Source organism: Hevea brasiliensis, chromosome 6, assembly GCF_030052815.1.
Source record: "Hevea brasiliensis isolate MT/VB/25A 57/8 chromosome 6, ASM3005281v1, whole genome shotgun sequence".
Classification (NCBI taxonomy): Eukaryota; Viridiplantae; Streptophyta; class Magnoliopsida; order Malpighiales; family Euphorbiaceae; genus Hevea; species Hevea brasiliensis.
Genome location: NC_079498.1, coordinates 53492805 through 53520111, shown reverse-complemented (window position 1 = coordinate 53520111; position 27307 = coordinate 53492805).

Below are 27307 nucleotides of genomic sequence, written 5' to 3'. Positions count from 1 at the left end.
AACAATTAAATGAACATATGATTTTATCTCTATTTACTTAGAGAAACATATTCCATCTTGATCAACACCTACCTCCATATATAACTAGTAGGAGCCAACACATGCCCATATACCCATACACAGTACAAGTATGAAAGCAGTATCAAACTCAAACTACCTATATACAAGATAACTGTGCTATCTCAGGTCTAAAGATTATATGCACTGATATGATTTATGACAAAACATTGACAAGAGTAAACTCCATGTGCTTGTCAAAAGTGTCACTGGTTCGGCCTACTTATCATTTATAAGTGCCTATCATGTTTGTTATATGGCATGAGACTCACCATTCCATCTTATTTATATCTCATATAAATAACTTGGGAACAAACATGAATACAATCTTTCTGGATAAGTCATGTCCTTATTATGAAGAATCCTCGATTGTGAACCTATTTATGATGCTTCGTGCTAGAAATATTGTCACTCATATTCTTAACAACTTAAGAATAATATTTCTAACAAAATATCAATGGACCTTTTCTATTACACATAAATATATTATGTAAACGGAAAAGTGGAAATGCCTTTTATTAATAAAATATGTACAAGATACACACTAAATGATATGCTCTAGGGCATACTACTAACAATCTCCCACTAGCACTAGAGCCATTCATTACAATATCTTAGACCTATCTTCTTAAGATGTCGGTCTAACTGAGTCTGTGACATAGGCTTAGTGAATGGATCACCGGATTTTCACCGATGCTATTTTCTGCATGGCTACATCGCTCGCCCAACTATTTCTCCGATAATGTGGTAGTGCCTTTCTATGTGTTTGGATTTTGGGTGAGACCTTAGTTCCTTAGCTCAGATGATCGCTGCTCCATTGTTGTCACAAAGGTAGGAACCGCCGACTCAATGGAAGGAACTAATGTAAGTTCTATCACGTACTTGTTTATCCAAACGACTTCCTTTGCGTTCGATGCAAAGAATATACTCACCTCAGAGTGGAATCTGCAATCGTGCTCGCTTGGAACTCTTCCAACCGATCAGCTCCATTACAAATGAACACATATCCAGAGGTAGACTTTCTATCATCGATATCCGATTGGAAATCGTAATCGATATCCATCCAATTGCAAGTCTCCACCTCCATAAATCAAGAATAAATCCTTAGTTCTTCTCAAGTACTTAAGAATATTCTTGACAGCTATCCAGTGTTCCAAACCTGGATTAGATTGATACCTGCTTGTCAAACTAATAAAGATATGCGATATCCGCCTAGTACACAACATTGCATACATTAAACTTCCAATAGCCGAAGCATATGGAATCCTGCCCATCTTATCTCTTTCTTCAGGTGTCTTTGGAGACATCTCTTTAGAAAGATGGATACCATGTCTCACTGGTAACAATCCTCTCTTGGAATTAAGCATGTTAAACCTCTTTAATACCTTTTCCAAGTATAGACTTTGGAATAAACCAATTATTCTTTTCGCTCTATCTCTATAGATGCGAATTCCAAGAATATAGGTTGCCTCCCCTAAGTCTTTCATGGAGAATGTATTTGACAACCATACCTTTATAGTCGTCAACATACCTGTGTCATTACCCATCAACAGTATGTCATCCACATATAAGACAAGGAAAGTGATAGCATCCACTAACCTTCTTATATACACATGGCTCATCCTCATTTTTGATAAAACCAAAGGATTTAATGGCTTCATCAAAACGGATGTTCCAACTCCTCGAAGCTTGTTTCAACCCATAAATGGATCGCTTTAGCTTGCATACCTTGGAACCATATTGGGATTCAAATCCCCTAGGATGTTCCATGAAAATGTTTTCTTCAATGTATCCATTGAGAAAAGCTGTTTTGACATCCATCTGCCAAATCTCATAATCATAGTATGCAGCTATTGCTAATAAAATCCTAATTGATTTAAGCATGGCAACAAGCGAGAAAGTCTCCTCATAGTCGATTCCTTGCCTTTGGAAAAACACTTTCGCTACTAGCCTTGCCTTATATGTCTCTACCTTTCCATCAGAACCAATTTTCTTCTTGAAAACCCATTTGTTCCCTATAGGTATAATACCTTCAGGTGGGTCAACAAATTCTCAAACTTGATTCTTATACATGGAATCAATCTCGGATTTCATAGCATCAATCCATTTTGAAGAGTCTATATCTGATATAGCTTCTTCATAGGTAAGTGGATCATCTCCATGATCTACTTCTTCATGAGTAGACAACTCTTGTTCTTCTTCATGAAGAAACCATATCTCACTGGTGGATGAGATACCCTGGTTGTTCTACGAGGAACAGCTGTAGATGTTTCATCAACAGGTATAGGTTGACTAGATGGATCTATATCCATCTGATCTGTTGGTTGGTTAGAATTCTCCAATTCTAACTCTATTTGCCTTCCTTTGCCTCTTTCTTGAATAAACTGTTGTTCAAGAAATGTGGCATCTTTGCTTATCACAACCTTTTATGAAGCAGGCAAATAAAAATAATATCCAAAACTATCTTTTGGATATCCAACAAATCGACCTTTTTCTGACCTGGTCTCCAATTTATCAGTGTTCAGCTTTTTGATATAAGCTGGACAACCCCAAATCTTAACATGCTTAAGACTTGGTTTTCTTCCATGCCATATCTCATAAGGTGTGGAAGAAACTAATTTTGATGGAATCCTATTCAGAATATACAAAGCTGATTCTAATGCAAATCCCCAAAAGAAGATTGGCATATCAGTATAGCTCATCATACTACGTACCATATCCAATAGGGTACGATTTCTCCTTTCAGATACACCAACACCGTATGGCGTTCCTAGAGGAGTCAGCTGAGAAACAATGCCATGCTCTCTCAAGTATTCATCAAATTCAGTACTCAAATATTGACCTCCACGATCTGATCGAAGAGCTTTAATACTCTTTCCTATTTGATTTTCTACTTCAGATTTAAATTCTTTGAACTTTTCAAAGATTCATGTTTGTATTTCATCAAATACAAATACCCAAACCTTGATTTATCATCAGTAAAGGTAATAAAATAATGAAAACCCCCTCTAGCCATTTCTTTAAATGGACCACATACATCACTATGTATTAGCTCCAAAATATTTTCAGCTCTTAGCCCTTGTCCAACAAAGGGTGATCTAGTCATTTTGCCCTGAAGGCAAGATTCACAAGTTGGAGTAGGCTCAGAGCCCAATGATGATAAAATCTCCATTTTCTCCAATTTTGCAATCCTATCTTCTGCAACATAACCTAATCTTAAGTGCCAAATATATTTTGAATTTTTAGTTGATTTTCATCATGGCATTACATTCTTTTAGATTGCTATACTCTGGACCGTGGAAACACTTTCCTGCTGGCAGTGGAAACTGCTGGCAGTGGAAACACTTTCCTTCTGGTAGTGGAAACACTTTCCTTTACCTTTATCAACTTTGATCTTTGTTTTTTCTGTTTGGCTATCTTCTTGGAAGGACCAGGAATCTGAGGTTTCTTTTTCTTATTGCCCTTCTTCTTGTTGGACTTTCTAGCAGAAGAAGATGCAACCAAAGCTACCTCTTTCCCTTTATTGCCTGGCATATTCTTTTGGGCAATAACCAGCATGTTGAGTAAACCAGCTAAGGTGCATTCCTGTTTAGTCATATGGAAATTTGTCACAAAATTCCCAAAAGACTCAGGAAGGGACTGAAGGATCAAATCCGTCTGTAGTTGGAAATCCATGTTGAAGTCAAGATGTTCCAACTGCTCAATCAGCCGAATCATCTTGTGGACATGATCCCCAACATTCTGTCCCTCAGACATCCTCATACGGAATAGCTGTCTAGATATCTCATACCTAGCATTCCTGCTGTGCTCACCATACAACTCTTGTAGGTGAAGGAGGATCTCACTCGCACTCTGCATGTTCTAATGTTGCTTCTGTAACTCATTACTCATGGAAGCAAGCATATAACACTTAGCTCTCATATCATGCTCCTTCCACTTGTCCAAAGTATGATGTTCCTCTTGTGTGGCCTCTGGAGGTAAGGGACCAGGAACATTTGAATCTAGAACATATCCTATATGTTCAAGGCTCAGGACAAGTTACAAATTTCTTAGCCAATCAGACAGATTAGGTCCAGTCAACCTATTGTGATCAAGTATGCTTGCAAGGATATTGGATAGTGGTGGTTTTTTTGTGCTCATTTTTATCAGAAAATTAACTGCAGAAAATAACCAGATTAATTAGTAAATGTATCATGTAATTAACAAAAATGATTATGGTCTTTTAATCAAATTGGTCCTCCCACTAACTTAGCGAATCCTATACTTCCAAAGTAGCAAACGGAAATCCTAGTTGGACGGATTTCTAGTGGGTGATTGAATTCTTATAATTCTATTGATCATCCTCAGGTACATCCATTATTGGAATTACAATAAACTATAAGTGAGCAACTCCTTACCCATCACATCTCATGTGAGGTTCAATCCTTTACCTAGCCCCTAATGCTCAAAATCTCAGGTACATCCATTATTGACTTATCTTGCATTAGTTAAGTTGATCCCATTGAGCCAGTAATTATGCAAATAATTTTAATGTCCTCAGATACATCCAATATTCGCCACCAAACCATTTACATATTTACAACATCTCATGCTTAACAATTATTCTTAAGAAAATCTCTTAAATTAATTGCATCTCATGCAACTATTTAAAATTTCTTAAAATAATTGCCCCAATGGAGGGCCTATGTTATAATTACTTTAATTATAGCATATCCAACTTAATCATTTGTTTGGAAGATTTTATGGCCATTCTAATTACTATTAAGGTCTCACTTTGCACATTATCCATTTAGCATGCATATATCATATAATTGCATACATTTCCATACATCTCATGCATTCATGGATGAGCAGTAAATATGGTATGATCATGGACTTTCTAAGGGATTCAATTCTGAGCCACCAAGAATTGAATCAGGGCATTCCTAGGTGCATTTCATTCATTCATTTTACAAGAGTTGCTGAAGGACTACATAATCAACACTTGATCTTGAATTCCTTCCACTGGTCCCACCATTGCTCTTGAGCTCCTTGAACTTCTTGCAATCCAATATTACATAGTAATCCTAGGCATACCAAGGCGAATTTACAAGAACTTAAATAAATGAAATTACAACCCAAAAATTATTACAAACTTAATAATACATGCCCAAAATAAATTAAAATAAATTAATTAATTTACAATCCCAAAGAAACATAAAAGAAATAAATCCAATCACATTGGTCTTTTATAATCCATGATCATCCATCATGCATATCACTATTTAACAATTAAATAAAACATACATACTTAAATTAAATTGAATATCTCATATTCAATTTAAAAATCCAGATTTGAATATGATTGAAATAAATTTAAAAATTCAGATTTGAATCTCATTCAAACAAATTTAAAAATTCAGATTTGAATCACATTCAAACATTTTTTAGAAAATCAGATTTGAATCACATTCAAACATTTTTTAAAAAATCAGATCTGAATTTTATTCAATCAATTTTAAAAAATCAGATTTAATATGATTCAAACAACTTTAAAAATTCAGATTTGAATCACATTCAAACAACTTTTAAAATTCAGATTTGAATCACATTCAAATAATTTTTAAAATTCTGATTTGAATAATAATTTAATTGTGTGATTAAAATTACTAATTAAACACTTTAATTAGTCAAAGAATAGGCCTTAGATCATACAACAATTGCAGAATTAAAACCCAAACCTTGAACCACCCATGGTAGCCAAACCATGCGCACCATTGATGGAGTTCATCAAGCATGCCGCCACACCTCTTGATCCAACCAGCAATGGATCAATCATCTCATGATCAAATCACACAATTAAATCATATAATAAACAATCTAAATGGCAAATATAGTGGCTCTGATACCAATTGAAGGAACGGAAGCATGAAAAACACAAGTTTATACCATTGAATTCAAAAATTTTCACCTAGGGTCACATGCATCATGCAAGATTTATTTCTATCTATTTGATTTCAATGATAAACAACATATTAAAACTCTTTTAATATGTTTTTGGATCTGTATTTGCCATTTAAGATTTTAAAATTAATCAGATTAATTTTAGAACCCTAGATTAAGTCAAGAACGATTACACTAACCTCTTGATGCAATCGCAATGTTCTGCGCTTTGAGATTCATCTTCAGGACACCAGATGTTGTCCCTCTAGCTTGTCCACACCAAGAACACCTATGGCAGCCCTTGAACAGCTTCTAAAGCCTTTTCTAATAATTAGAAATGCAAGTTCTGCCTTTTAAGAGATTAGAGATGTAAACAGGACACTAGAAATAATTTCTAGTGTTCTTAATTCAAGAGATTGATGGCTAATCTCTTTGAATTGATGAGAGATGAAGAAGAATAGAGGGAGGGCTGCAAAATGGCATGACCAAGGAGTGTGGCTGCTGGTTGTATTTTATTTTCTCATAACAACACTTAAATAGCTAGGTTAACACATTAAACCCTTGCCACATGTCACCCTTTGATTAGCTCTAGGTTTAAGTGACTCAATCACATTGTGCCAAGTGTCAAGCCTATATGTAATCTTGATTTTAATCATCTTACATGATTAAAAAACATTTGGCAAGCTTATGTGTTATGCCATGTGTCACCATCTCATGGTGCCACGTGTCACACTGCAAAATGACCAAAATGCCTCTGTGTCTTAATTTTGAGTTCTCAACACAAAATAATTATTTTACTTCTTCTAATTAATTTATATCAAATATAAATTAATTAATTAATCTCTATTAATTAATTTCTCATTAATTAAATTCATATTTAAACACTTTAAATATAAATTTAACTTATATTATACATCCAATAATCTAGATTTGGTTTCAAGTCATGCTAGGGACTTTGCAAACTAATTGCAAACCAAACCTATTTAATTAATCAATTAAACTCTTTAATTAATTAATTAAATCATATTTAATTAGGTGATAACTTGTGTATGTGTGTGACTTACTAGGCTCATCACTAATTGGCAATGAGACATGATATCAAATCTTAATATCAACAGAACTCTTTCTTACCATAAATGATTTCTCTAAATCATTTTATGAACCTCATAGACCATGGTTAACACCTAGTATAGCATGCCATGGCCACCCAATTAGTAATAAGGTTTACCTTAAATGAACCTATAATCATATGTTACCATGCACTAGAATCTCTCTGTTACAAAATCCCAACTCAAGTTGGAGTCATGATTTATGTCAAACTCCATTTGCTATGAATATTATGTTCTCTTTTAATTCCAGTTCTTGATTAAAAAGATTTTCTCATCAGAAACTCTTTTTCTGAATAAATCTATCTATCCTGACCAGGAACTTGAAACGTCAAGAACAATTAAATGAACATAGGATTTTATCTCTATTTACTTAGAGGAACAGATTCCATCTTGATCAACACCTACCTCCATATATAACTAGTAGGAGCCAACACATGCCCATATACCCATACACAGTACAAGTATGAAAGCAGTATCAAACTCAAACTACCTATATACAAGATAACTATGCTATCTCAGGTCTAAAGATTATATGCACTGATATGATTTATGACAAAACATTGACGAGAGTAAACTCCTTGTGCTTGTCATAAGTGTCACTGGTTCGGCCTACTTATCATTTATAAGTGCCTATCATGTTTGTTATATGGCATGAGACTCACCATTCCATCTTATTTATATCTCATATAAATAACTTGGGAACAAACATGGATACAATCTTTCTGGATAAGTCATGTCCTTATTATGAAGTATCCTCGATTGTGAACCTATTTATGATACTTCGTGCTAGAAATATTGTCACTCATATTCTTAACAACTTAAGAATAATATTTCTAACAAAATATCAATGGACCTTTTCTATTACACATAAATATATTATGTAAACGGAAAAGTGGAAATGCCTTTTATTAATAAAATATGTACAAGATACATACGAAATGATATGCTCTAGGCCATACTACTAACAAGTGGTTGTTTTGTGCTCATTTTTATCAGAAAATTAACTGCAGAAAATAACCAGATTAATTAGTAAATGTATCATGTAATTAACCAAAATGATTATGGTATTTTAATCAAATTGGTCCTCCCACTAACTTAGCGAATCCTACACTTCCAAAGTAAAAAACGGAAATCCTAGTTGGATGGATTTCTAGTGGGTGATTGAATTCTTATAATTCTATTGATCATCCTCAGGTACATCCATTATTGGAATTATAATAAACTATAAGTGAGAAACTCCTTGCCCATCACATCTCATGTGAGGTTCAATCCTTTACCTAGCCCCTAATGCTCAAAATCTCAGGTACATCCATTATTGACTTATCTTGCATTAGTTAAGTCGATCCCATTGAGCCAGTAATTATGCAAATAATTTTAATGTCCTCAAGTACATCCAATATTGGCCACTAAACCATTTACATATTTACAACATCTCATGCTTAACAATTATTCTTAAGAAAATCTCTTAAATTAATTGCATCTTATGCAACTATTTAAAATTTCTTAAAATAATTGCCCCAATGGAGGGCCTATGTTATAATTACTTTAATTATAGCATTTCCAACTTAATCATTTGTTTGGAAGATTTTATGGTCATTCTAATTACTATTAAGGTCTCACTTTGCACATTATCCAATTAGCATGCATATATCATATAATAGCATACATTCCCACACATCTCATGCATTCATGGATAAGCAATAAATATGGTATGATCATGGAATTTCTAAGGGATTCAATTCTGAGTCACCAAGAATTGAATCAGGGCATTCCTAGGTGCATTTCATTCATTTTACAAGAGTTGCTGAAGGAGTACATAATCAACACTTGATCTTGAATTCCTCCCACTGGTCCCACCAATGCTCTTGACCTCCTTGAACTTCTTGTAATCCAATACTACATAGTAATCCTTGGCATGCCAAGGCGAATTTACAAGAACTTAAATAAATGAAATTACAACCCAAAAATTATTACAAACTTAATAATACATGCCCAAAATAAATTAAAATAAATTAATTAATTTACAATCCTAAAGAAACATAAAAGAAATAAATCCAATCACATTGGTCTTTTATAGTCCATGATCATCCATCATGCATATCAATATTTAACAATTAAATATAATATGATTCAAATAAATTTAAAAATTCATATTTGAATCTCATTCAAACAAATTTATAAATTCAGATTTGAATCACATTCAAACAACTTTAAAAATTCAGATTTGAATCACATTCAAACATTTTTTTAAAAAATCAGATTTGAATCACATTCAAACATTTTTTAAAAAATCAGATCTGAATTTTATTCAATCAATTTTAAAAAATCATATTTAAATATGATTCAAACAACTTTAAAAATTCAGATTTGAATCACATTCAAACAACTTTTAAAATTCAGATTTGAATCACATTCAAACAATTTTTTAAATTCTGATTTGAATCATAATTTAATTGTCTGATTAAAATCACTAATTAAACACTTTAATTAGTCAAAGAATAGGCCTTAGATCATATAACAATTGCAGAATTAAAAGCCAAACCTTGAACCACCCATGGTAGCCAAACCATGCGCACCATTGATGGTGTTTTTTTTAAATATGCCACCACCTTGCTTTGCAACCAGCAATGATCTTTTGATCTCATGATCAAACACACAATTAAATCATATAATCAACAATCTAAATGGCAAATATAGTGGCTCTGATACCAATTAAAGGAACGGAAGCATGAAAAACACAAGTTTATACCATTGAATTCAAAAATTTTCACCTAGGGTCACATGCATCATGCAAGATTTATTTTTATCTATTTGATTTCAATGATAAACAACATATTAAAACTCTTTTAATATGTTGGATCTACATTTGCCATTTAAGATTTTAAAATTAATCAGATTAATTTTAGAACCCTAGATTAAATCAAGAACGATTACACTAACCTCTTGATGCACTGCAGCGTGTCTGCACCTTTGAGGTTCGTCTTCAGGACACCAGATGTTGTCCCTCTAGCTTGTCCACACCAAGAACACCTATGGCAGCCATTGAACAGCTTCTAAAGCTTTTCTATTAATTAGAAAATCAAGTTTTTCCTTTTAAGAGATTAAAGATGTAAAAAGGACACTAGAAACAATTTCTCGTGTTCTTAATTCAAGAGATTGATGGCTAATCTCTTTGAATTGATGAGAGATGAAGAAGAATAGATGAAAAGCCTCAAAGTAGCGTGACAAAGGAGAGGAGTGGTAGCTGGTTACTTTTTCTTTTCATAACAACACTTAAATATCTAGGTTAACACATTAAACCCTTGCCACATGTCACCCCTTGATTAGCTCTAGGTTTAAGTGACCCAATCACATTGTGCCAAGTGTAAAACCTATATTTAATTATCTTACATGATTAAAAAACATTTGGCAAGCTTATGTGTAATCCCACGTGTCACCATCTCATGGTGCCACGTGTCACACTGTGAAATGACCAAAATGTCCCTGTGTCTTAATTTTGAGTTCTTAACCCAAAATAATTATTTTTCTTCTTATATTCAATTTATATCAAATATAAATTAATTAATTAATCTCTATTAATTAATTTCTCATTAATTAAATTCATATTTAAACACTTTAAATATAAATTTAACTTATACCATACATCCAATAATCTAGATTTGGTTTCAAGTCATGCTAGGGACTTTGCAATTTAATTGCAAACCAAACCTATTTAATTAATCAATTAAACTCTTTAATTAATTAATTAGATCATATTTAAATAGGTGATAACTTGTGTATGTGTGTGACTTACTAGGCTCATCACTAATTGGCAATGAGACATGATATCAACTCTTAATATCATCAGAACTCTTTCTTACCATAAATGATTTCTCTAAATCATTTTATGAACCTCATAGACCATGGTTAACACCTAGCATAGCATGCCATGGCCACCCAATTAGTAATAAGGTTTACCTTAAATGAACCTATAATCATATGTTACCATGCACTAGAATCTCTCTATTACAAAATCCCAACTCAAGCTGGAGTCATGGTTTATGTCAAACTCCATTTGCTATGAATATTATGTTCTCTTTTAATTCCAGTTCTTGATTAAAAAGATTTTCTCATTAGAAACTCTTTTCTGAATAAATCTATCTGTCTCGGCAGAACTTGAAACATCAAGAACAATTAAATGAACATAGGATTTTATCTCTATTTACTTAGAGGAATAGATTCCATCTTGATCAGCACCTACCTCCATATATAACTAGTAGGAGCCAACACATGCCCATATACCCATACATAATACAAGTATGAAAGCAGTGTCAAACTCAAACTACCTATATACAAGATAAATGTGCTATCTCAGGTCTAAAGATTATATGCACTGATATGATTTATGACAAAACATTGACAAGAGCAAACTCCATGTGCTTGTCATAAGTATCACTGGTTCGGCCTACTTATCATTTATAAGTGCCTATCATGTTTGTTATATGGCATGACGTTCACCATTCCATCTTATTTATATCTCATATAAATAACTTGGGAACAAACATGAATACAATCTTTCTGGATAAGTCATGTACTTACTATCAAGTATCCTCGATTGTGAACCTATTTATGATACTTTGTGCTAGAAATATTGTCACTCATTTTCTTAACAACTTAAGAATAATATTTCTAATAAAATATCAATGGACCTTTTCTATTAAACATAAATATATTATGTAAACTGCAAAGTGGAAATGCCTTTTATTAATAAAAATATGTACAATGTACATACTAAATGATATGCTCTAGGGCATACTACTAACATCCCCGCGGTCCAGGGCTAGTCAACGGTCCACGCTGTGACTTTTCGGTGCGATCACCCATCGCTAGGGTTCTCGGCTCGCTTAACTTGGTTACATTTCTTTGCTATTATTTTTCCTTTATTTTTCTTGTATTTTCTTTTCTTGTATTTCATTATTTTATGTCTCCTCACTCATATCAAAGTGTAGTTCTAGGCATCCTAGTTGTCAGGACAACACTGGTCACCAGAACTGTAGAATGCACTATCGAACATAGGGGTGTTACAGAGCAGGACTCTGAATAGATCCCTCAGCAGTAGTAGGAGCTGGACCATATCTCGAAGACGGAGCACTAGTGCAGTCTCTTGCTAAATAACCCTTGCCTCCGCAGTTAAAGTAGGCTCCAATGGCCCAATAACATTCCCTCCCATGAATCTTGCCACAAGTCTCACAGGGGCGGGCAGAATATGAACCCCTGCTCGACTGCTGACCAGATCTAGGGGGTATCTGTCCAGAAAATCTGCCCCTACCAAATCTTCCATCTCGACCCCTGTTGGGTCCACTAAATTTCTTTTTCTTTCCAGAGGTACCACCAGAACTCGGCTCCACCGACTTTTCCCCCTTGTCTTTTTCTTATTTCTCAGCTTTTTCTGATTTTTCTTTCACTGGGGTTGCTTCTAATTCAATTCTCTCCAGTTTAAGTATTTGAGACATAAGCTCTGAGAAGTTGCTGTGTCGAAATCCCACAACTTGCATCCTTATGCTGGGCTTCAAACCTGTTTCAAATCTCTTGCACCTTGCCTTACTGGTAGTAAGGAGACTCCCATCATAATGACTTAAGCGAGAGAACTCCCTCTCATACTCCGCCACTGATCGGTTCCCTTATTTCAAACTCAAAAATTCTTGCAATTTCTGATTAATGTATGCATTTGGGATGTATTTCTGTCTAAACTCTCTGATGAAGTCATCCCAGGTCAGCACTGGTGGTTCAGCCAAGCTGTGGGGGATGGTCTTCCATCAATCATACGCATCCCCTTGCAGTAGCGATACAGAATACTCAAACTTCAGTTCATCTTGGTAGTGCAGCTTCTTAAATACTTTGTCTATTCTTTCAAGCCATTGTTCTACCTCCAAAGGGTCCACTGTACTCTTAAATTCTGCAGCACCATACTTTAATAACTTATCATACTGTCTGGCTGGAGGCAATGGTTGTGCCACAGGTGGTTGGGGTGGAGCTTGAACAGGCATACCCCCAGCCATTTGTTGAAACATTACCGCCATCTGCTGTGTAAACTGTGCAGGGAACTGTGGCATTTGTGGGGCTGGTGCTGCTGAACCACTAACATTCTGTAGAGCTGGGGCTTCCCCTTGTGCCTTAGCTTCAACAGACTGCTCAACTGAGCGATCCCCTTCTTCCATTTCAAGCTGAAGTTAGGGTATCTCCTGAACAAGTAACACATGGAGATTTCCCTCTGTTAGTTCATATTCATGATGTAATGCACTGTATGTAACAAATATGGACATTGAGCAGTTGTACTTAACAAGAAAGACACAAATTCTCAAGTTAAAATATACTTCAAAAATTTTGCTCTGATACCACTAAAACATGTCACACCTTACCCCCCTGTAAGGCATAACATGATACCGTAGAATACCTAATGAACTATCAAACTTCACCTACCGATAACTCATTAAGTACCCTACAAGGGATTTTAAAACAATTTTCTTATTTTTGATAAGTGGTGAGCATTTTCTAATAAGTATTTAAAACATTTAGTTACAATTAAAACTAGTTAATATTTTTGGTCTATTTTATTTTTTTGCAAATTTTATAAAAATTTTAATAGAGTTCCCTCTGTATTTTGAGAAAACAGTTCTTCAAATACCTGTAAAAAGCACTTCTAAAAATTTTTTCCCAACAACTACTTCAATTTCACAGTCACACTCAATCCATTTCAGCAACTCCACGATCATTTCACTCAATTTCTCAATTTCAAAATTTAATAATCCTCAAAATACTAGCAATACATTTCATTCAAATTAAATAAAATAGTCCCACTCATATTTCATTAGAGACAAAACAATTTAGATACATCATTACAAAATTTACATTAAGAGAATTTCAAACTACAATATATATTACAACTTTATACAAATTTTATACAAACTGCTCAAGACCCATTTACATGTCCATACTTTTATATGCAATACATACATCAAAAGAAATATTTACAATTAGGATATAAATTATACCCGATGACTTTAAGCTGATAGCTCCTCACACCTCAACTCGCTCACGCTCCTCTAGTCTCTGTATTTGCGATAAAGAATAAAGCTATCACGAGTACTAGGACTCGCAGTGCACAACATACTAAAATAATCTTTATGCAAAACTTAAATCACATTTATTCAAAAAAATTGACTAAACATGAGCATTAAACACAAAACATTAATTATGAGATTTTAATGCAAACCAAGTTTATTTCAAAGTATCAAAACACATTTCATAAAACCCACAGTTAGATCATGCCATTCGAAACAAATATAATCTCAATAGCCAGAGGCTAAAGAGAAATCACATCACAAGGCTAGCTAGCTCAAATATATAGATATCCATTCACATCCTCTTCTACTGGCACACCTCAACACTTCTCCAGAGAAGGAATCAAAATTCGAAACTAATTACCCCCACTAGTCGTGCTAGTGAGGTGTTCAAATATATAGTCATGATACTGTGGTTTCAAAACTTATCTTAACAATTTGCTAAACATTGTCATTTCAAATATACATAATAACTTTCAACAATTTAAATCAAACATCATAAGAATGCCATAATCCAATATTTCACATTATTCAAAACAATATGCAAAAGATGATTATAAAAAGTATACGTTGTGTACAAACCTCAAGTGAGTCGCCTCTTGGCCTCGACTCGGTTCCTCGGGTTCCTTCCCGGTATTCTTTTCAACTGAAACACAAATTTTTATAATGTTTCAATACTAGAACTTAACATAAATCTAAAATAAATTTAGCCTCATTTTTACCTAGCTCTAACGTGCTAAACTCGACGTTCTTGAAATTTTGCATTTTGGGTTACTATTCACTACACTATTCTAGTCAAATTATTGACTTTCTAAGGCTTAATAGGTATGGGAACTCCAACTTCACCCAAATACCACATTTTGGTCATTAAATTCGTTGGTTTTGGTCATTTTCTCAAAGCTTAAGTCCTTTAGGCAAAATTATCAAATTTTCAGTTTTGGTGTCCCTAGTTGTATTGTTTTATTGGTTAGTTTACTGTTGGAATTTGGCAAACCTTTCTTCATAGAAAATGTTCCCTATTCCCTTAAGTTTATTCTCCTTTTTGAATCACTCTAATTGGAGTTTTGTAGCTCAAGTTATAAGCAAATTACATTTACTATTCATGCTGCAGAATTTGGTTCTACAGATTTGTTGCTCCAACTTTGTTCAGCAATATGATCAAGTTAAGTCCATAATTTGATCTAATTTTCTTCATATGAAATGTTCTACTATGTCTTAGGTTTTCATTGGTTCAAGAATCACCTAAATCAGAGTTTTCTAGAGAGAGTTATAGCCATTGAAACTTTACTGTTTAAATGGCAAATCTGCAATCTGCAGATTCAGTGACCCAAATTTGTTCAGTAATTTGATTTAGTTATTAGCATAATTTGGGTTTGTGTTCTTCATTAAAGTTTTAGATCTATATCTCATCTAATCACTGGTAAAATTTCAGGTCATTTTGACCTGCCTAGCTCGAGTTATGACCAAATGAACAAACACTGTTCATTTGGTCAGGTTGTGCAGAGGCAGACTATGATTTCTCAACTTTAGTCAATTTGTTCACTAGGTTTTAGTCACTTTTTGGGCATGCTTCCTAAATGAAAATTGTGTCATTTAGTGCCTATTTTCATCCCCAATTGGTCCATATCCATTGGACTTGTAAAAGTTCATTTTTGATCCCTCAAAGGGAATTTTGGTCATGCTGCCACCACATGACCTTATCCAATCCGAATTGGCTTTTAATTCCAACACTTCTAACACACCTCATTTGGTCACAAATGACCAGTTTTCACTTCACATTAGGTCAAAGACACCATTTACAAATTTCTCCAAATTTTTGCCTCAAAACCCTAGGCCTCAAACCCTAACCACTCTAATCCATTGCAATTAACTAATTCAAAGCATATAAACACAATCTTTCAACTCATTCAAGCATCTTAACATATTTAACTCAATCAAACTCATGCAAATCACTCTCCCCTCCCTGCTGGATGAATTTTAGTTTAGTGCCTCACACATATTTTTTTTTTTATTTTAAGTTTATTTCTATGCTCTTGATGCTATACATACACTAATTAAACTAAAAACTTGAAGTTTGCATTACTTACCTTGTTAGGTGTCTTTGAACTTTCACTTCCTCTCAATTTTCTTCAATTCTTTGATGACCAATCTTCCTCTCAAGTGATTAAATCAAGTTTTTCTGAGACAAGTATGGGAGGGTTTGGGGTTTAATGGTGGTTTCAAAGCTTGAAGCAAGCTTTAATGGAGGTTTACAATGGTGAGGGAGAGAGAAACGTAAATGGTGAGGAAGATGAGGCATTTTACTTTTTTTTTTCTTTTCTTTTCTTTTGTCTTTTATCTCTTTAGGAAGACCAAAAATCTAAATAAATAAATTAATTAATTATATTCTTATGGCATCATGCATGAGGTCATGCATGATGTCATCACCTTTTAACTTTTCCATTCTCTTCTTTTTTTTATTTTTTTTTATTTTTCTATTAGTTCTTTAATTTAATTCTCGATTCCGAAATTTTATTTTCTCCGATTTAATTTGACAGTTAGGTCAGGAGTCAGCTATCGAGGTCAATTGAACAAATTGCCCCTCGCCGGTTCATCCCAGTTTGCAATTAATTCCATATTTCTTCCGGCTTCCTAACCTAATTATTTGACTAGCTTAACAGTTCTTTTTCATGATTTTCTCTTTTCCACTGTGTTCGTAATGGTCCTAAGGACCGCAGCGTCATATTTTATAGTTCGAAATTTGAGTTTAAAATGACTTCGGAGTCGTTCCCGAGATGGTCACCCATCGCTGTGACTCTCGGCTCATTTAACTTCTTAGGTTCTATTTTTCTTGTTTATACTTAACTAATTGAACATTACTAATTATTTGTGTTTATGGCTTCTCTAGTTGTCTTAAGTGTGGTTCTAATCTCCTTAATTGTCCGGACTGACACCGGTCACCGGAACAGTGAAATATACCAGGCTATGCAAATAGGGTTATTACAATGACTCCAGCTCGAATGGGGATTTTGTAACAGAGAGATTCTAGTGCATGGTAAGATATGATTATAGGTTTATTTAAGGTATTCCTTATTACTGTTTGGGTGGGCATGGCATGCTATGCTAGGTGTTAACCTTAGTCTATGAGATGCCTAAAATGATTTAGAGAAATCATTTATGGTAAGAAAAAGTTCTGATGATATTAAGAGTTGATATCATATCTTATTTCCAATCAGTGATGAGCCTAGTGAGTCATGCACATACACAATTAATCACCAAATTAAATGAAATTTAATTAATTAATTAAAGAGTTTAATTGATTAATTAAATAGGTTTGGTTTGCAATAAGATTGTAAAGTCCCTAGCATGGCTTGAAACCAAATCTAGGTTATTGGATATATAGTATAAGTTAAATTTATATTTATAGTGTTTAAATATGAATTTAATTATGAGAAATTAATTAATAGAGATTAATTAATTAATTTATATTTGATATAAATTGATTAGAAGAGGAGAAATAATTATTTTGGGCTGAGAACTCAAAATTACAACACAAGGGTAACTTGGTCATTCCATAGGGTGACATGTGGCACCATGGGATGGTGACTAATGGCACCATATAAGCTTGCCATTTGTCTTCCAATCATGCATGATGATCAAAGTCAAGATTAAATCTAGCTTTGACACTTGGCTTAATGTGATTAGGTCAATTAAACTAAGATACAATCAGAAGATGACATGTGGCAAGGGTTTTGAGTGATGACCTAATTATAAAAGGAAAAGAATAAAAACTAAAAAATAACATTCTGATTGACCTAATTAGATTGTTTAATATATTATTTAATTGTGTGATTTGATCATAAGATGATTGATTCATTGCTGGTTGCAAAGAAGAGTGTGGCGGTATGCTTGGTTGTGCACCTTGGTGCGCATGGTTTGAGCACCACCATGGTGCGCATTGTATTGGACTTTAATTGTGTAATTGTTGTATGCTTTGATGCCCATAATTGTGCCTATGACTAATTAAATTTTTTAATTAGAAATTATAATCACAATTAAATTTGTTTGAATGTGATTCAAATATGAATTTTTAAATTTGTTTAAATGTGATTCAAATCTGAATTTTTAAATTTGTTTGAATGATATTAAAATCTAGATTTTTTAGTTGAATATGAGATATTCAATTTAATCTTAGTTTGTATGTTTTATTTAATTGTTAAATGGTGATATGCATGATGGATGATCATGGACAATAAAAGAATAATGTCATTGGATTTTTTTTCTTTTATTTTTCTTTGGGTTGTAAATTAATTAATTTAATTTTAGTGGCATGTATTATAAAGGTTGTAATATTTTTGGATAGTAATTTCATTTATTTAAGGACTTTACAGTCCATGCTCTTGTAAATTCGCCTTGGTATGCCTGTCAGTAGTATGCCCTAGAGCATATCATTTAGTATGTATCTTGTACATATTTTATTAATAAAAGGCAATTTCACTTTACCGTTTGCATAATATATTTATGTGTAATAGAAAAGGTCCATTGATATTTTGTTAGAAATTCTATTATTAAGTTGTTAAGAATATGAGCGATAGTATTTCTAGCACAAAGTATCATAAATTGGTTCACAATCGAGGATACTTCACAATAATGACATGACTTATCCAAAAATATTGTAATCATGTTTATTCTTAAGTTATTTATATGAGATGTAAATAAGATAAAATGATGAGTCTCATGCCATATAACAAACATGATAGGCACTTATACATGATAAGTAGGTCGAACCAGTGACATTTATGATAAGCACGTGGAGTTTACTCTTGTCAATATATTGTCATAAATCATATTAGTGCATATAATCTTTAGATCTAAGATAGCATAGTTATATTGTATATAGGTAGTTTGAGTTTGATACTACTTTCATACTTGTACTGTGTATGGGTATATGGGCATGCGTTGGCTCCTACTAATTATATATGGAGGTAGGTGTTGATCAAGATGGAATCTGTTACCCTAAGTAAATAAGGATAAAATCCTATGTTCATTTAATTGTTCTTGATGTTTCAAGTTTCTGACAAGGATAGATAGATTTAATCAGAAAAGAGTTTCTGATGAGAAAATCTTTTTAATCAAGAACTGGAATTAAAAGAGAACATAATATTCATAGCAAATGGGGTTCGACAAAAACCATAACTCCAGCTCGAATTGGGATTTTATAACAGAGAGATTCTAGGGCATGGTAACATATGATTATAGGTTCATTTAAGGTAAACCTTGTTACTAATTGGGTGGCTATGGCATGCTATGCAAGGTGTTAACCATAGTCTATAAGCTGTATTAAATGATTCAGAGAAATTATTTATGGTAAGAAAGAGTTTTGATGATATTAAGAGTTGATATCATGTCTCATTGCCAATTAGTGATGAGCCTAGTAAGTCACACACATACACAAGTAATCACCAAATTAAATATGATTTAATTAATTAATTAAAGAGTTTAATTGATTAATTAAATAGGTTTGGTTTGCAATTAGATTGCAAAGTCCCTAGCATGGCTTGAAACCAAATCTAGGTTATTGGATATATTGTATAAATTAAATTTATATTTAAAGTGTTTAAATATGAATTTAATTATGAGAAATATTTGATATAAATTGATTAGAAGAAGAGAAATAATTATTTTGGGTTGAGAACTCAAAATGAAAACACAGGGGTATTTTGGTCATTTCACAGGGTGACATATGGCATCATGAGATGATGGCACATGGCACTACACATAAGCTTGCCATATGTCTTTTAATCATGTAAGATGATCAAAGTCAAGATTAAATATAGGTTTGACGCTTGGCACAGTGTGATTGGGTCAATTAAACCTAAAGTCAATCAGAAGGTGACATGTGGCAAGGGTTTTAAGTGGTGACCTAGCTATATAAGGGAAAGGATAAATAAGAAAAATATAATCTGCTCATTCGTACAAAGGTGCCACCACCCTTAGCAGCCTCTCCCTCTCATCTTCTTCATCTCTTATCAATTCAAAGAGATTTGCCAACAATCTCTTGAATTAAAAATACTAGAAATCGTTTCTAGTGTCCTGTTTACATCTAGTGGGAGGAATTCAAGATTAAGTGTTGATTATGTTCTCCTTCAGCAACTCTTGTAATATGAATGAATGAAATGCACCAAGGAATGCCCTAATTCAATTCTTGGTGGCTTAGAATTGAATCCCTTAGAAAGTCCATGATCATACCATATTTATTATCCATGAATGCATGAGATGTATGGGAATGTATGCAAGCATATGATATATGCATGCTAATTGGATAATGTGCAAAGTGAGGCGATAATAGTAATTAGGACGACCACAAAATCTTCCAAACAAATAATTAAGCTGGAAATGGTATAATTAAAGTAATTATATCATGGGCCCTCCATTGAGGCAATTATTTTAAGAAATTTTAAATACTTGCATAAGATGCAATTAATTTAAGAGATTTTCTTAAGAATAATTGTTAAGCATGAGATGTTGTAAATATGTAAATGGTTTAGTGGCCAACATTAGATGTACCTGAGGACATTAAAATTATTTGCATAATTATTGGCCCAATGGGATCAACTTAACTACTGCAAGATAAGTCAATCATGGATGTACCTGAGATTTTGAGCAGTAGGGGCTAGGTAAAGGATCGAACCTCACATGAGATGTGATGGGCAAGGAGTTGCTCACTTATTGTAATTCCAATAATGGATGTACCAGAGGATGATCAATAGAATTATAAGAATTCAATCACCCACTAGAAATCCATCCAACTAGGATTTCCGTTTTCTACTTTGGAAGTGTAGGATTTGCTAGGTTAGTGGGAGGACCAATTTGATTAAAAGACTATAATCACTTTAATTAAATACATGATATATCTACTAATTAATCTGGTTATTTTCTGCAGTTAATTTTCTGATAATAATGAGCATAGAATAACCACCACTATCCAATATCCTTGCAAGTATTCTTGATCGAAATAGGTTGACAGGACCTAATTTATCTGATTGGCTAAGAAATTTGAAACTTGTCTTGAACCTTGAACATATAGGATATGTTCTAGATTCAAATGTTCCTGGTCCCTTACCTCCAAAGGCCACTCAAGAAAAACATGAAACTTTGGACAAGTGGAAAGAGCTTGACATAAGAGCCAAGTATTACATGCTTGCTTCTATGAGTAATGAGTTACAGAAGCAACATGAGAACATGCAGAGTGCGAGTGAGATCCTCCTTCACCTATAAGAGTTGTATGGTGAGCATAGCAGAAATGCTAGGTATGAGATATCTTGGCAGTTATTTCCCATGAGGATGTCTAAGGGACAAAATGTTGGGGATCATTTCCACAAGATGATTCGGTTTATTGAGCAGCTGGAACATCTTGACTTTAACATGGATTTCCAACTGCAGACAGATTTGATCCTTCAGTACTTTACTGAGTCATTTGGAAATTTTGTAACAAATTTCCATATGACTAAGTAAGAATACACCTTGGCTGGTCTACTTAACATGCTGGTTATTACCCAAAAGAATATGCTGGGCAACAAAGGAAAAAAGGTAGCTTTCATTGCATCTTCTTCTGCTGAAAAGTCCAACAAGAAAAAGAGCAATAAGAAAAAGAAACCTCAAATTCCTGGTCCTTCTAAGAAGATAGCTAAACAAAAAGGGAAGACCAAAGCTGATGGAGGCAAAGGAAAGTGTTTCCATTGCCAGAAGGATGGGCATTAAAAAAGAAACTGCCCAGAGTATCTTGCTTCTCTGAATGATAAGAAGGATACACCTTCAGAAGGTATGTCTATATCTTGTTATTTAGATGTTGATCATGCTCATAGTTCATCTACAGCTGAGTTTTAGATACTGGTGCCATTTTTCACATTTCTTATGATATGCCGGAACCAGCAAATAGTAGCAGCTTGCGTTCTCCAGATGTTAGATTCCGAATTGGCGATGGCTCAACTGTTGAAGCCTTAGCCATAGGATCAAAATCTTTTTATATGTCTGGACATGTTTTGTGTTTGGATAATATTTTATATGTACCTAATGCTTTTAAGAACATTATTTTTATATCTAGTTTAACTAGAAATGGCTATGAATTTCAGTTCACAGATTATGTTTGTAATATTTATTTTGAAAATGAATATGTTGGTTCAGGTTATATGAATGATGGTTTTTATTATTTGGATAACAATGAAAAACACAAAATGAATGCAATGCCATGGTGAAAATCAACTCAAGTTCAAAATATATTTGGCACTTAAGGTTATGTTATATTGCAGAAGATAGGATTGCAAAACTAGAGAAAATGGGGATTCTATCCTCATTGGGTTCTGAACCTACTCCAACCTGTGAATCCTGTCTTCAGGGTAAAATGACTAGATCACCCTTCGTAGGATAAGGGCTAAAAGCTGAAAATATTTTGGAGCTAATATATGGTGATGTATGTGGTGCATTTAAAGAAATGGCTAGAGATGGTTTTCATTACTTTATTACCTTTACTGATGATAAATCAAGGTTTGGGTATTTATATTAGATGAAATACAAATATGAATCCTTTGAAAAGTTTAAAGAATTTAAATCTAAAGTAGAAAATCAAATAGGAAAGAGTATTAAACATCTTCGATCAGATCATGGAGGTGAATACTTGAGTACTGAATTTGATGAATACTTGAGAGAGCATGGTATTATTTCCAAGCTGATTCCTCCAGAAACACCACAGCTGAATGGTGTATCTAAAAGGAGAAATCGTACCCTATTGGATATGGTACGCAGTATGATGAGCTATACTGATATGCCAATCTCTTTTTGGGGATTTGCATTAGAATCAGCTTTGCATATTCTGAATAGGATTCTATCAAAATCAGTATCTTCCACACCTTCTGAGATATGGCATGGAAGAAAACCAAGTCTTAAGCATGTTAAGATTTGTGGTTGTCCAGCTCATATCAAAAAGCTGAACACTGATAAATTGGAAACCAGATCAGAAAAAGGGTCGATTTGTTGGATATCCAAAAGATAGTTTTAGATATTATTTTTATTTGCCTACATCACAAAAGGTTGTGGTAAGTAGAGATGCCACATTTCTTGAACAACTATTTGTTCAAGAAGGAGGCAAAGGAAGGTAAATAGAGTTAGAATTGAAAATTTTGACCAATCAATAGATCATATGGATATAGATCCATCTAGTCAACCTACACCTATTGATGAAACATCTACAGCCGTTCCTCGTAGAACAACCAGGGTCTCTCACCCATCAGTGAGATATGGTTTCTTTCATGAAGAAGAACAAGAGTTGTCTACTCATGAAGAAGTTGATCATGGAGATGATCCACTTACCCATGAAGAAGCTATATCAGATATAGACTCTTCAAAATGGTTTGATGCTATCAAATCCAAGATTGATTCCATGTATAAGAATCAAGTTTAGGATCTTGTTGACCCACCTGAAGGTATTGTACCTATAGGGAGCAAATGGGTTTTCAAGAAGAAAATTGGTTCTGATGGAAAGGTGGAGACCTATAAGGCAAGGCTAGTAGCGAAAAGGTTTCGCTAAAGGCAAGGAATTGACTATGATGAGACTTTCTCGCCTGTTGCTACGCTTAAATCAATTAGGATTCTATTAAAAATAGCTGCATACTATGATTATGAGATTTGGCAGATGGATGTCAAAACAGCTTTTCTCAATGGATGCATTGAAGAAACCATTTTCATGGAACAACCTAGGGGTTTTGAATCCCAAGATGGTTCCAAAGTATGCAAGCTAAAGCAATCCATTTATGGGTTAAAACAAGCTTCGAGGAGTTAGAACAACCGTTTTGATGAAGCCATTAAGTCATTTGGTTTTATCAAAAATGAGGATGAGCCATGTGTATATAAGAAGGTTAGTGACAGTGCTATCACTTTCCTTGTCTTATATGTGGATGATATTCTATTGATGGGTAATGACAAAGGTATGTTGACAACTGTAAAGGTATAGTTGTCAAATACATTCTCCATGAAAGACTTAGGGGAGGCAACCTATATTATTGGGATTCGCATTTATAGAGATAGAGCGAAAAGAATAATTGGTTTATCCCAAAGTCTATGCTTTGAAAAGGTGTTAAAGAGGTTTAACATGCTTGATTCCAAGAGAGGATTGTTACAAGTGAGACATGGTATCCACCTTTCTAAAGAGATGTCTCCAAAGACACCTGAAGATAGAGATAAAATGGCCAGGATTCCATATGCTTCTGCTATTGGAAGTTTGATGTATGCAATGTTGTGTACTAGGCCGGATATCGCATATGTTGTTAGTTTGACTAGTAGGTATCAATCTACTCTAGGTTTGGAACACTGGATAGCTGTCAAGAATATCCTTAAGTACTTGAGAAGAACTAAGGATTTATTCTTGATATATGGAGGTGGTGACTTGCAATTGGATGGTTATACTGATTCTGATTTCTAATCATATATCAATGATAGAAAGTCTACCTCTGGATATGTGTTCATTTGTAATAGATGTGCAGTCAGTTGGAAGAGTTCCAAATAGAGTACGACTGCAGATTCCACTACCGAGGCTGAGTATATTGCTACATCAGATGCTGCAAAGGAAGCTATTTAGATAAAGAAGTTCATTACAGAACTTACCGTAGTTCCTTCCATTGAGTCAGCAGTTCCACTTCACTGTGACAACAATGGAGCAGTCATACAGGCTAAGGAACCTTGGTCTCACCAAAAATCCAAACACATAGAAAGGCGCTACCACATTATAACAGAAATAGTTGGGCAAGGCGATGTAGCCATGCAGAAAATAGCATCAGCTGAAAATTCAGCTGATCCTATGTCACAAACTCAGCTAGACCGACATCTTGAGAAGATGGGTCTAAGATATTGTAATGAATGGCTCTAGTGCAAGTGGGAGATTATTAGTAGTATGCCCTAGAGCATATCATTTAATATGTATCTTGTAGATGTTTTTATTAATAAAAGGCATTTCCACTTTTCCGTTTACATAATATATTTATGTGTAATAGAAAAGGTCCATTGATATTTTGTTAGAAATATTATTCTTAAGTTGTTAAGAATATGAGTGACAGTATTTCTAGCACAAAGTATCATAAATAGGTTCACAATCGAGGATACTTCATAATAAGGACATGACTTATCCAGAAAGATTGTATTCATGTTTCTTCCCAAGTTATTTATATGAGATATAAATAAGATGGAATGGTGAGTCTCATGCCATATAACAAACATGATAGGCACTTATAAAAGATAAGTAGGCCGAACCAGTGACACTTATGACAAGCACATGGAGTTTACTTTTATCAATGTTTTGTCATAAATCATATCAGTGCATATAATCTTTAGACCTAAGATAGCACAGTTATCTTGTATATAGGTGGTTTGAGTTTGATATTGCTTTCATACTTGTACTGTGTATAGGTATATGGGCATGTGTTGTTAGTAGTATGCCCTAGAGCATATCATTTAGTATGTATCTTATACATATTTTTATTAATAAAAGGCATTTCCACTTTTCCGTTTACATAATATATTTATGTGTAATAGAAAAGGTCCATTGATATTTTGTTAGAAATATTATTCTTAAGTTGTTAAGAATATGAGTGACAATATTTCTAGCACAAAGTATCATAAATAGGTTCACAATCGAGGATACTTCATAATAAGGACATGACTTATCCAGAAAGATTGTATTCATGTTTCTTCCCAAGTTATTTATATGAGATATAAATAAGATGGAATGGTGAGTCTCATGCCATATAACAAACATGATAGGCACTTATAAAAGATAAGTAGGCCGAACCAGTGACACTTATGACAAGCACATGGAGTTTACTTTTATCAATGTTTTGTCATAAATCATATCAGTGCATATAATCTTTAGACCTGAGATAGCACAGTTATCTTGTATATAGGTAGTTTGAGTTTGATACTGCTTTCATATTTATACTATGTATGGGTATATGGGCATCTGTTGGCTCCTACTAGTTATATATGGAGGTAGGTGTTGATCAAGATGGAATCCGTTCCTCTAAGTAAATAGAGTTAAAATCCTATGTTCATTTAATTGTTCTTGATGTTTCAAGTTCCTGGCCAGGACAGATAGATTTATTCAGAAAAGAGTTTCTGATGAGAAAATCTTTTTAATCAAGAACTAGAATTAAAAGAGAACATAATATTCATAACAAATGAAGTTTGACATAAACCATGACTCCAGCTTAAGTTGGGATTTTGTAACGGAGAGATTCTAGTGCATGGTAACATATGATTATAGGTTCATTTAAGGTAAACCTTATTACTAATTGGGTGGCCATGGCATGCTATGCTAGGTGTTAACCATGGTCTATGAGGTTCATAAAATGATTTAGAGAAATCATTTATGGTAAGAAAGAGTTCTGATGATATTAAGAGTTGATATCATGACTCATTGCCAATTAGTGAAGAGCATAGTAAGTCACACACATACACAAGTTATCATCTATTTAAATATGATTTAATTAATTAATTAAAGAGTTTAATTGATTAATTAAATAGGTTTGGTTTGCAATTAAATTGCGAAGTCCCTAGCATGACTTGAAACCGAATATAGATTATTGGATGTATAATATAAGTTAAATTTATATTTAAAGTGTTTAAATATGAATTTAATTAATGAGAAATTAATTAATAAAGATTAATTAATTAATTTATATTTGACATAATTAGAAGAAGAGAAATAATTATTTTGGGTTGAGAACTCAAAATTAAGACACAGAGGCATTTTGGTCATTTCACATTGTGACACGTAGCACCATGAGATGGTGACACATGGGATTACACATAAGTTTGCCAAATGTTTTTTAATCATGTAAGATGATTAAAATCAAGATTAAATATAGGTTTGACACTTGGCACAATGTGATTGGGTCACTTAAACCTAGAGCTAATCAAAGGGTGACATGTGGCAAGGGTTTAATGTGTTAACCTAGCTATTTAAGTGTTGTTATGAAAAAGAAAAGCAACCAGCAGCCACTCCTCTCCTTTGTCATGCCACTTAGAGGCTTTTCATCTATTCTTCTTCATCTCTCATCAATTCAAAGAGATTAGCCATCAATCTCTTGAATTAAG